The following is an 11,729-nucleotide window of genomic DNA, read 5'->3' on the forward strand; positions in this document are numbered from 1 at the left end:
CGTTGAACCTGGGCAAAAGCATATGTTACATTTGAAAAAACACAAGGACCAATGTGCCTGTTGAGAGTTCAGCCTTTACTATCCTTCAAAAAGGTTAGATTCTTATGATTAGTAAATGACTGCTCGGCCAACTTTCAGTGTCGGCCAACGTTGCTTAGGCCTGCACAATAAATCGAAAATGTATTGTCATCGCGATATCAGCCTGCGCGATGGGCCCATCACAAAAGACGACATAAACTGCGATAATTGGGTACCTTAAAATATTTACACAGGTGCTTTAAAGAATTTACCAATCAAAGAAACCCCTTCATACATTTGACCAGTCGAATAGAAGCCTTCACGGCATCAACCAATCAAACGGATTAGAGGCCCGCTTCCTACGCAGGTGGGGAGCGAACAACGCTGCAGCAACGAGTCAGAGTTGTAAAGGCTGAGAGCGAGACGCATGACGAGAACACTACTGACTATGAACTCGTGCCTAAATAAAAAATAGTACCTCGCTTATTTGGAGGTACTTTGGATTTGGTAAAGACGACGTTCTCCAAACACAGGTGCTCTGCAACACTTGCCGAACACTCGTGGCAACCACCAGAGGAAACACGACTAATCTCCACCATCATCTTCAATACAACCACAGAGAACTGTTTGAAGAGTTCCAGAAAGACAGGGCTAGCCAAACAAAGGTTGCTAATGTTAAGACAAAGAGCACTGCAGTCCAACAGCCATCTCTGTATCAGAGCTTTTCAAGTGGAACTCCTTATGAGAAAACGTCGAAGCGCTACAAAGAAATAACAGAGGCCATTACACATTTTTTGACAAAGACATGATGCCTATAAATACAGTTAGCAGAGAGGGCTTCACCAGTCTGATACATAAAGTGGACCGGAGATACCGCATCCCCTCACGAAACTACTTTTCCCATGTCACCATTCCACAAATGTACGAAACATGCCGAAAGACTGTCACGTTTGAACTGAGCCAAGCTGAAAACTACGCAACAACTACAGTAAAGTTTCCTCTCCAGTTTTGACTTACATCATAACTACTTGGTGAGTGGTAAAATAATGAACAGCTGCACTGAGATAATTTGCAGTATAATTTAAGTTATGTTTATTTAAAACTAATTCTAGAGACCAGGAAGGATGTCTTTCAGAATTCAAGCCTCAGAAATTTTTTTATGGGGACAATGTTTCAATGTTAAAGTGCACTTTGTTGTTACACTGCTAATACAGCAGCTTTCATTAAATAAAACTGTTGCAGGAAAACGGAAATTATGTATTCATTTTTTTTTTCTTGCTATTTATTTTTATCGCAAGTCATATCGTTATCGCAGTATTGATCACAGTTATCGCACATCGCAGGTTTTCCTAATATCGTGAAGCCCTAACGTTGCTGTCTCTTTTTGTTGTTACTGCTTATATGATTATTGGATTAATTAACTATAATAAATATTTATTTTGTGTTACACTCCTCTGCCTGGCGTCCTTTTCATTTCAACCCGCATCCAACTGTTACTATCCCCCACCCCGTTTGCCTAGTTGTCATGTGGGGACGTAGCAAAGTGGGGGCTCATCCGGGATTGGAATGAAAGGAATTGAGTTAATTACGATTGTGAACAGGTGTTTGTGTGTTGTGTGTGTTTTGCCTTCGTTATTTTCGGAGCAAACCCGGGTGGGGATTAATACCCTGTTGGGGGTAGGCTTTTCGGTGCCTTGGGCACTTGATGATTTGCCTTTAAAGTTGCCTCGAGCCTGGTAAGCTCCAGAAGCTAGGTGAGGCTAGATTCTGAGTAGGCAGGACTGGGGAGAGGGTTGGTAGAATTTTAGTTAATGGTTGACTTGACACAACACATTTTATTTTGTCTGTGTAGTGTCAAGTGTTGTGTGTGTTTTGCCTTTGTTATTTTTGTGTAGTGAAGGTGTTGTGTGGCCCTTGAGTGGTTAGCTTGTGTTTTGCGGGCCGTTTTGAGTTTCATGGCCACTTTTGATATTGCTGGATTTACGGCAAAGCCGTCGGTTGCCCTGCTGGATGTTTGTAGGAAGAGGGATCTGCATGAGGTGGCAACATATTATGGGATCAGTGTCTCCACTGGTCTACGCAAAGCGGAGCTGAAGGCCACTCTGGTGTCTGGGCTGTTGGAGAAGGGTGGGGTTGTAATGCAAGAACCCCCGAGCACACCCAGTCCGGCTGGACCAAGTACAGCGCCTCATGTTCCAAGCCAGGTCGTAGAACCACCAGTGTCTACACCTGTGGGCCAGGAGCTTCCCGAGGGCGGGCCAATGACGCGGCCCCATTTTGATCCGCTCTCCACCCAGTCATTGGAGGGTTCTAAGCAGGATGCTAGGCTCAAAGTCCGTCTGGCTCGTCTTCAGCTGGAAAAGGAGGAGCGTGAGAGAGAGTTCCAGCTGAAAAAGGAGTTAGAGCTTAGGCGTTTGGAGGCGGAGCTGGCTAGGGCTAGGGAGGTCGAGCTGAAGAAGGTGGAGGTGGAGGTGGAGGTGGAGGCGGAGACTAAGGTCAAGCTGCGACAGCTGGAACTCCAGCAGGCCTCCTCCCCATCTGTGGCAGCCTCGCTGTCACAGACAGAGGTACAGTTTGATGTAGGCAGGAATAGTCATCTGGTCCCTGTGTTTCGTGACACTGAGGTGGAGGTTTACTTTGAATCATTTGAGTGGATAGCGACAGCCTTGCATTGGCCGCGGGAAGCATGGGCCATCCTACTGCAGTGAAAGCTGGTGGGCAAGGCACAGAAGGTTTGTTCCTCGTTGTCCGCTGAGTACAGTTTGGATTACGACAAACTGAAAAGTGCTATCCTGTTAGCCTACGAACTGGCTGATAGGCAGCGGTTTCGGGGGTTGAAAAAGGTGCAGGGTCAATCCTTCCTGGATTTTGCGAGGGAAAAGAGTGTCCTCTTTGACCGATGGTGTATCGCCTGTAAAGCCGCAGACCTAGTTTCGGTACGGGAGTTGATTCTCCGAGCAGATGGCAGTATATCTGAACGAACAGAAGGTTTCCACGTTGCAGCAGGCCGCTTTATGGAGGAGTTTGCACTCCTCCATAAAGCCAGTGTCGCTATGCATGAGCGACGCAACACCCTAGCGAAGGCTAGTGGTGCTAGTGGTGAGCCAGACACAAGGGGAGAGGTACCTGTGCCTCGTCCGAGGTCATACCGGAAATGTTTTTATTGTTTTAAATCTGGCCATTTAATAGCGGACTGCGAGGCCTACAGGCGAAGACAGCCAGCCTCAACACCATGTAAGCCAAAAGGGATGGAGCTGATTAAAATTCTCTTCTCTTGTTAACAGACCCCTTAGCACTGAGACTCCTGATGAATGTTTTAAACCCTTCATTTTTAAAGGAGCGGTGTCGCTCTCTGGTGAGCCTGAAGATGAGCGTACTGTGACCATCTTACGTGACACAGGTGGCTCACAGTCCCTCATGCTGGCCAGTGCACTTGCCTTTGATGAAAAGACTGCTAGTGGCACTGACGTTATTGTGAGAGGTGTGCCTCCTCCATCAAATTTGGGTGCGGAGTGACCTTGTAAGTGGTATTTTTCCTGTGGCTGTGTGTCCTTGCTTCCCAATTGATGGCGTGGATTTCATAATGGGCAATGACATAGCAGGCGGGAAGGTTTATCCTACCCCAGAGGTCACGAAGACTCCTAACCCAAGGCCTTTGTCAGATGCTTTAAGCCGTATGTATTTCCTGTAGGTGTTCTTACCTGTCACACGCCCATCGGCAGGGAGAAGTGGTTGACTTGTCAGAGTCGGTGGTTGGCTCTAGGATATGATGCCCTATGTGGAGGCAGGTCCTGATGCCAAGGAACTGGCTCAAGAGGTAGCTGAGCCTGCTCCTGAACCCGCAGCCCGCCCCCCCCCCCCATCCTCACGCGGGAGGCCCTTATGATTGCTCAGAAAGAGGACCCATCATTCGCCAAATGTTTTGCCGCCATAGATGAGAGTGATTGTCCGACAGGAGACAGGAAGCAGACATTTTTTTGTTTGTGATGGATTATTAATGCGCAGGTGGACCTCAAAGCCAGGGGAGGACTCGAGTGTAGTCCAACAGATAGTGGTCCCGGCTAGTCTCCGTCAGCATGTGCTACAATTTGCCCACGATCATTCCTGGTCAGGACATTTGGGGATAACTAAAACGTATGACCGTATTCTGCAGCACTTCTTCTGGCCGGCTATGAAGGCAGATGTTGCAAGTAGGGCTGGGTATCGTCACTGATTTCTAGAATCGATTCAATTCCGATTCACAAGGTCCCGAATCGATTCGATCCACAATTCGATTTAATTCGATTCGATTCGATTCAATTCGATTTGAATCTGGGAAATTTTGACAGTCAGAAATATTATAATTCAGATCAGTACATTTACATATTTTTGTATCTATAAAAAGGAAGCTGACACTTTCCAGACCTTATCAAAGGTGTGAGCATCACAGCAGATGCCTTTGTGTCAAAGTAGCTGAAGATAAAACACAGAAAAATATGAAGATGATTTTCCTGGCCTGGGATTTTATAAAAATATTCTGCAGTACATCAAAAACGAAAGAAAACCATTAATCAACACATGAACGTTACCTCTGAAGTTACAGCGGTTTTATTAGAGACACAGCGTTTTGCATTTTGCATAATTTTAAAAAGTTGAAATTTGTTCAATATTGAACGGCAGAAATTAGGTTTTCTTTTTGGAAGTATGTAAAAACGTCGGCTGAAAGAGCTGTAAACAACATAGACTTGTGCGTAACAAGCAAGCGAATAATGCAGAAAACAGACAGACAGGGAGAGACAGAGAGGGAGAGAGAGAGAGAGAGAGAGAGAGAGAGCTGTGCATGAAGTGTGATTTTGTCGTGGTGGAAGCAAAACAGCAAAAGTAAGAGGGAATTCATGACGATGTTTATGTGAAGCATAGTTTGGATCTTCTTTTGCTGCTGGTTCGGTCAGTATTGTTTGGAGAGAGATAAAAACTAACAGCTTTATCATCAGCGCAAAAAGGGCGTAAACACACAGCGCGGACCCGCGGATCAGAATCGAGCTGTTGGCTTTCAGCCCCGACCGTCAGCTGAGAAAGGCGACATCTCACTGATTCTGATCCGTCGGCAGCGCCGCGCTGTGTGTTTAAGTCTTTGTGCAGAATCCGTGTACTTGCTCTCATTTACTGTCTTAGCTGTTTGGTGGTTGTTGAAATTTTGTGATCTTTCACCTGAGATTCTGGCATTTCGGGCAAAATAAATTTATATGAAAAAAATCGATTTAGGATTTTAATGAATCGATTTTACGTTATCCAAGCCAGAATTGATTTTAATCGATAAATCGATTATAAAAACCCACCCCTAGTTGCAAGGTATTGTAATACCTGTCACACGTGTCAACTAGTGGGCAAACCAAACCAAACTGTGCCTCCCGCCCCACTATGTCCAATACCTGCTGTTGGTGAGCCATTTGAATACGTTTTGGTGGATTGTGTTGGTCCATTGCCAAGAACACGGGCAGGTAATCAGTTTTTATTGACCATAATGTGTTTGTCCACGAGGTTCCCCGAAGCAATTCCTCTGCGGAGGATCACCACTGCAAACATTACTAAGGCGCTAATCAAATTTTTTACCACCTTTGGTCTCCCAAAAACAGTGCAAACTGACCAGGGAACTAACTTCTTATCCCGAGCATTTAAATAGACTTTATTCTCCCTTGGCATTTCTCACTCTGTGTCCAGTGCTTACCACCCAGAGTCGCAGGGTGCACTTGAGCATTGGCACCAGACGCTTAAGGCGATGCTGAAAAAGTACTGCCATGACACAGGCAGGAGTTGGGATGAGGGTGTCCCCTTTGTGCTGTTTACGATACGCGATGCTAAGCAGGAGTCCGTGGGGTTCAGCCCAGCTACCCTTGTGTTTGGCCGCGACGTGCGGGGCCCACTAAAGTTGTTGAAAGAGGGGTTCCTTAGCAGGGGTGTTCCAAAAACTAACGTGGCAGATTTTGTGAAGACGTGTAGGGATCGCTGGCAACGTGCTACCTCATTAGCAAAAGAGGCCCTGTGTGCATCCCAGGCAAGCATGAAGAATTTGTATGACAGAAAGGCTGTGAAAAGAACTTTTCAGGCTGGAGACAAAGTCCTAGTGTTGCTACCGGTGCCCGGTTCTGCTCTTTTGGCTCGTTTTGCGGGACCATATGTTATAGTAAGGAAGGTGTCTGAAACAGATTATGTCCTCAGTACCCCAGAACGCAGGAGGAAAACTCGCCTGTGCCACATTAACATGTTGAAACCCTACCATGATAGGGAAACCCATGAGACTGTTGCCAGCGCAGCAACCCTCAGTTCTGTCTCTGCCACCGTTCTGAGCGTAGAGGCCAGTGCTGAGGACGATCTGCATATGCTTTCTGAGGGACAACAGTGTGGGCGGTTGGCGAATTCAGCTTACTTAGCCAAGATAACGGCCCACTTGTCTCATCTGTCCCCTTCACAATGCAAAGATGTGCTTAGCCTACTGCAATCTTACACTTCTCTCTTTGGTGATGTGCCCTCGCGTACTAGTGTCTGTGAACATGATATCAATGTTGGTGATGCAACCCCAATCAAACAGCATGCGTACCACTGTCCCATGGGAAAGCGCGAGGTGATGAAGAAGGAAGTCAGCTATCTAGTAGAGAACGGTTTGGCACGACCCAGCCACAGCCCTTGGAGCTCCCCGTGTTTGCTTACTCCCAAGTCTGATGGCACCCCACATTTCTGCACCGACTACCGGAAGGTAAATGCAGTGACCGTCTCTGATTCTTTTCCACTTCCTCGTATCGAGGATTGCATTGACAATATAGGTCCTGCCAAATTCATTTCCAAACTGGACCTTCTTAAAGGGTATTGGCAGGTGCCTTTGACCCCCAGAGCCTCTGACATTTCTGCATTTGTCACACCCGACCATTTCATGCAGTACACCGTGATGGCGTTTGGCATGAAAAATGCTCCGGCCACATTTCAGCGGTTATCCGACACAAGAAAGGGACTGAGAATCTGGTGGCTGATGCAATCTCGCGCAGCGCATAATGATGCGTTTGTTCTGTGTTTTGTATAGTGTGAATGTAAGGGGGGGGGGGGATGTTACATCCTGTGAGGCTGTGGGAGTGTGTGGGCGTGGTGTTGTCCTCTCCCTCTCCTCCTCCTTCTTTATTGCCCGTCCCCTGTCTCTCTCTGCCCCTGCCTTCTCCTTTTAGGACACACCAGCTGCTCATCTGCCCTCGTTTACCACCAATTACCCTCAGAAGTGATATAAGCTGGAGGAGAGCAGTGTGGAGGTGGGAGAGGCTTCTGGTGGATTTCCTCTGTGCTGGTCAGTGTGTGAGTCTGGTCTAGGTGTGGAAAAGGCCTGCTGCGTGTGTGTGTGACCAGCCCCACTGTGCGTGGCTTGTTGTGAGTAGCTCAACTGGGCAGTGGTTTTGCTTAAGTGACGCCGGCCTCCATTTCTTGGTTTGGCCTGCCTGGTTATTGCTAATAGCAGCGTTGCTGTCTTTTTCTGTTGAATCCTTGTTGTTTTCTTAGTTGAAGCGGCCACTGTCTTTTTGGCTTGGCCTGTCTAAGTTATCATTAAAGCAGCGTTGCTGTCTCTTTTTGTTGTTACTGCTTATATCATTATTGGATTAATTAATTATAATAAAGATTTATTTTGTGTTACACTCCTCTGCCTGGCATCCTTTTCATTTCAACCCGGATCCAACTGTTACTATCCCCCACTCCCTTTGCCTAGTTGTCATGTGGGTACGTAACAAAAGGGCAAACGGGCACTACCATAAAAGGAGATGGGGGTCAGGGTGTCAGCACCCTTGGCCACTGTACTAGTGTATTTCCATTGTGGGGGTGTTTACTGTAGGGAAAGGAGACCAGAGGTTATAACTGTAACTGTTGTGTGGAGTTCTTTAGCATAGGACTGCATAGGAATGCAGTGTGCTGATCTCCAGATGCATCTGTAAGAATAATGGGTAATAAAAGGATTGTGTAAAACATGGAAACATCTCAGTGTGATCTCTACCAGGACCAAAAGAATCGCAGAGACCGGCGTTGTCTCAACAATGTCCATACCTCTAGTTCATGTTCTCATTCCTAGTATTTGTTTCATGTATTGTAAATAAAGCTTTCGTTCACATCTGCTCTTGGGTCCACTTCCATTCTGGCTTCCAGCAGTACCTATATTCTTCTGTATTTCGTCCTTTGTCTCCCAGGCTGTTGTGTTTTTCACAGTCTCAGTGTCAAGCTTGTGTGTCCTTTTTGACTCTCAGTGTTCATGCTACTATTTTATTTTGGTAGTCCATGTTCATTGTGTTTAGTTTTGCTTCCCCCTGTCTTGTTATGTCTAAATTGTTCCTGCTGTGTTCCCAGCTGTTTGCCAAAGCAAAGGTGCCTTTGTCAAATGGGCTTATGTTTTCTTTTATAGTTCCCTGTTCAATTTTGGGTTTTTTGTTTTTTTTTTTTGCATTATTTCTCAATCAGCCTTAACTGAAGGTGGGCGTTTATTAACTTCTTCCTGCCTCCCAGCGTCTGCATGCACACCTTGCATACTCTGACTTAATGCTTTGATCTGAATGGACCAAGTGGATGCTTTCATGGAGCTCAGTGAGGAGATGGAGAGACTAAATTAGGGGGTCTATGGACCTAAAGACTGTCAGTTGGTTTGGCAGCCATGGATGCTATCATCAGGAGGGATGATGGTGGTTTCCAATAATTGCCAAAATGTATGCTCATTTAGGTTTCAGCTGGAGAGAGGTTACAAGCCCTAGAGTTGCTTCATTCCTTCAGTAGCTCCTCATCACAACAACCTCTTTCCCAAGAGTCTCTACCCAAGCTGACTGTTTCCCCTCCTCCTGGCCCAGCTCTCTTTCTGGCAAGTCAGAGAGGAGCCTTCCCAGACCTCTCCATCCTCAGCCAGAAAGAAAGATTCTCTCCTTCTACTTTCTCTCCATCACCGCTTGGCTCTCCAGCCTTGCCACTGCCATTCTGCACATCATCCCACTGTCTGGCCTGCAAGCTCTCCTCCCTAAGGGGAAGCAGAGCTTCCAATGCCAGTGCTCCAGGGAAATTGACTCTGGATCCCAGTCATTGCTTGTTGGCCCTGGGTTGCCTCAGATAGTCTTAACAGGCAGTAAGACACATGAGTAAGATCCTTTCTGTTAACACTGTTTTAAAAGATTCAATATTCGTGACACTCATTCCTGAACTTAATCAAGCAAAGACAATGTTTTGCTCTTGCATCTACCATTCATGAAGAAGGGTTGTGCAATATTTCAGAGCCATTTGCAATTAAACAATTCTGCATTTCTGAGTAAACTTAAAATGAAATCGCTCAGGTTATTAAGACTGTAATGAAGTGGTGTCAGAGGTTTTTAAGCCAGCTGCTGTTTCCTGTGTTTCCAGATCAGCCATTACTGATACTAAAGGTTTTATTAATGTTGACCTTAAGGACAAGTGTTTTCTGCCTGCTCTGATATTGAGTCCATGTTTTCTGTTTATAAGCCAACTTTTCAGTTGGGAAAAGTTGAGAGTGCAAATATCCATCCAGTCATGTGTGTTCCAAACCCATTATCACAATTTCTAGCAGGAGTGGGGCCAGTGGAGGATTGCCTGGTCCTCGAGTATTTAAAAGTAGAATGGGAGGCAGAGAGTTCAGTTTTCAGGCCCCTCTTCTATGGAACCAGCTTCCAATTTGGATTTGGGAGACAGACACTATCTCTACTTTTAAGATTAGGCTTCAAACTTTCCTTTTTGCTAAAGCATATAGTTAGGGCTGGACCAGGTGACCCTGAATTCTCCCTTAGTTATGCTGCAGTAGGTGTAGGCTGCCATGATGCATTGAGTATTTCTTCCTCAGTCACCTTTCTCACTCACTATGTGTTAATAGACCTCTCTGCATTGAATCAAACATGTTATTAATCTCTGTCTCTCTTCCACAGCATGTCTTTATCCTGTCTTCCTTCTCTCTCCCCAACCGGTCGCAGCAGATGGCCCGCTGCTCCCTGAATTTGGTTCTGCCTAAAGTTTCTTCCTGTTAGTTAGTTTTAGTAAGTTAATTTTTCCTTCCCACTTTTGCCAAAGTGCTTGCTCATACGGGGTCATATGATTGTTGGATTTTTCTCTGTATGTATTATTGTAGGTCCTACCTTACAATATTAAGCGCCTTGAGGTGACTGTTGTTGTGATTTGGTGCTGTATAAATAAAATTGAATTGTAAATGTAATTGAATTGCTGCAGCCCTCATGTCAGTGGGGGGATCTGGGGGTTTCTCTGTGAATTTCACATTCTTCTGGCAGCGTGCTAGGTGCTTGCTCAGATTTGAAGTTTTTTTCTGTAGAAAGTTTCCTTCCCATGCAGAGTGTACGGCAGACACTAATGTTTTTGTCACTTTTTACAGAATCAAACTGTCAGTACTTGCAAGCTTTAAATGCTGCATAGTCGTACTCTCTCCTGCACTCCATGTTATCCATTGTTGATCTGCACACTTCTTTTGTTGTCAAGGACATCGCACACTCGTACGTCATTGTCATTCGACACTCTCACAAACAAAATCACAGTTTAGTAACACAGCGTGCCTACAGTATCAGTAATCTAATGACTTTTTTTGCAATAGTAATCCCTTATTTTACTCGTTACATGAAAAAAGTACTGCCCATCTCTGACAGTTACCTGCAATGCCATTTTCTGACTAACAGATGGCACTCTTACAAATACCAAATCTCATTTGACTGCAGTTTGTTTCAGAGGAGTTCTTGTGTCCAGTCACAGGTATCAGTGAGAGTGAGAGTGAGAGAGTAACTCATGATTCATAAAAATAAGGTGCCATTTGGTCTGCATAGCATAATAAACATGTATATTTGCTTATTTTTCAAAGGAAAGGTCCATGTGATTTCTGTTATCATTTACTGTATTTTCTTTATTGTTTTGGATGAGGCATTGATTAAACTGAATGCCAACAATTTACTGCATTTTTATTATAAGAATATGAACTAACAGTGTATATTTACATTATGCTCACATGGCTGTACATTGTGCTTCTGGCATGCCAGAGTGTCCCTTATTTGACAGTTAAAAAGTTGGCAACCTTACCCCACACACATTGCCAACTTCAGACTTCCCGAACAATTCTTTGCTTTAGTTTTTAAAGTGAAACTCTCAGCACAGACTATAAACCTTGCCTGATCTCCTGCATTTCTCACCTGAAAATCTACAACGTGAAAATTCCTGTCCAAAATCTTTTTCCCCATTCTGGTCTTCTTAGGCACAAAATGCCAATAATCACACCCATATGTCAAAGGGTAATCATCAGCCAACACGGTGGTTTCTACAGCGGGTTTCAGTTTTAGTTTATATAAGTAGTGTTACTTCTTTCATTGTTAATTAATCATGTTGTGATTTTGTATCTCTTCCTGAACGTTTTGTGTCTCTTTATGGTTATTTTGTGTGTTTCGTGGTCATTGGGCACCTACTATGGTGCCCAATGACCACGTTTGTACTGATTTTGCATCAGTGTGTAATTTGAATTTCATTGTAGATGGTTTGTCTAATATTGGCCCTCCCTGTGGCAGTTTTGTTTATCTTTGTTTAGTTTTTCCCTTTGTTTGGTTGGGGTTTTTTTGTTTGTTTGCTTTTCTGTTTGAACCTTTTAATCATTATTTGAATGACTTATCAACAACAGTGTTGAGAGGTTCAGGACTTGAGCCACCAACTCGTTTGGTCCCTTGGTTAGG

Source organism: Neolamprologus brichardi, chromosome 20 (genome assembly GCF_056152115.1).
Source record: "Neolamprologus brichardi isolate AB-2024 chromosome 20, ASM5615211v1, whole genome shotgun sequence".
NCBI classification, from domain to species: domain Eukaryota; kingdom Metazoa; phylum Chordata; class Actinopteri; order Cichliformes; family Cichlidae; genus Neolamprologus; species Neolamprologus brichardi.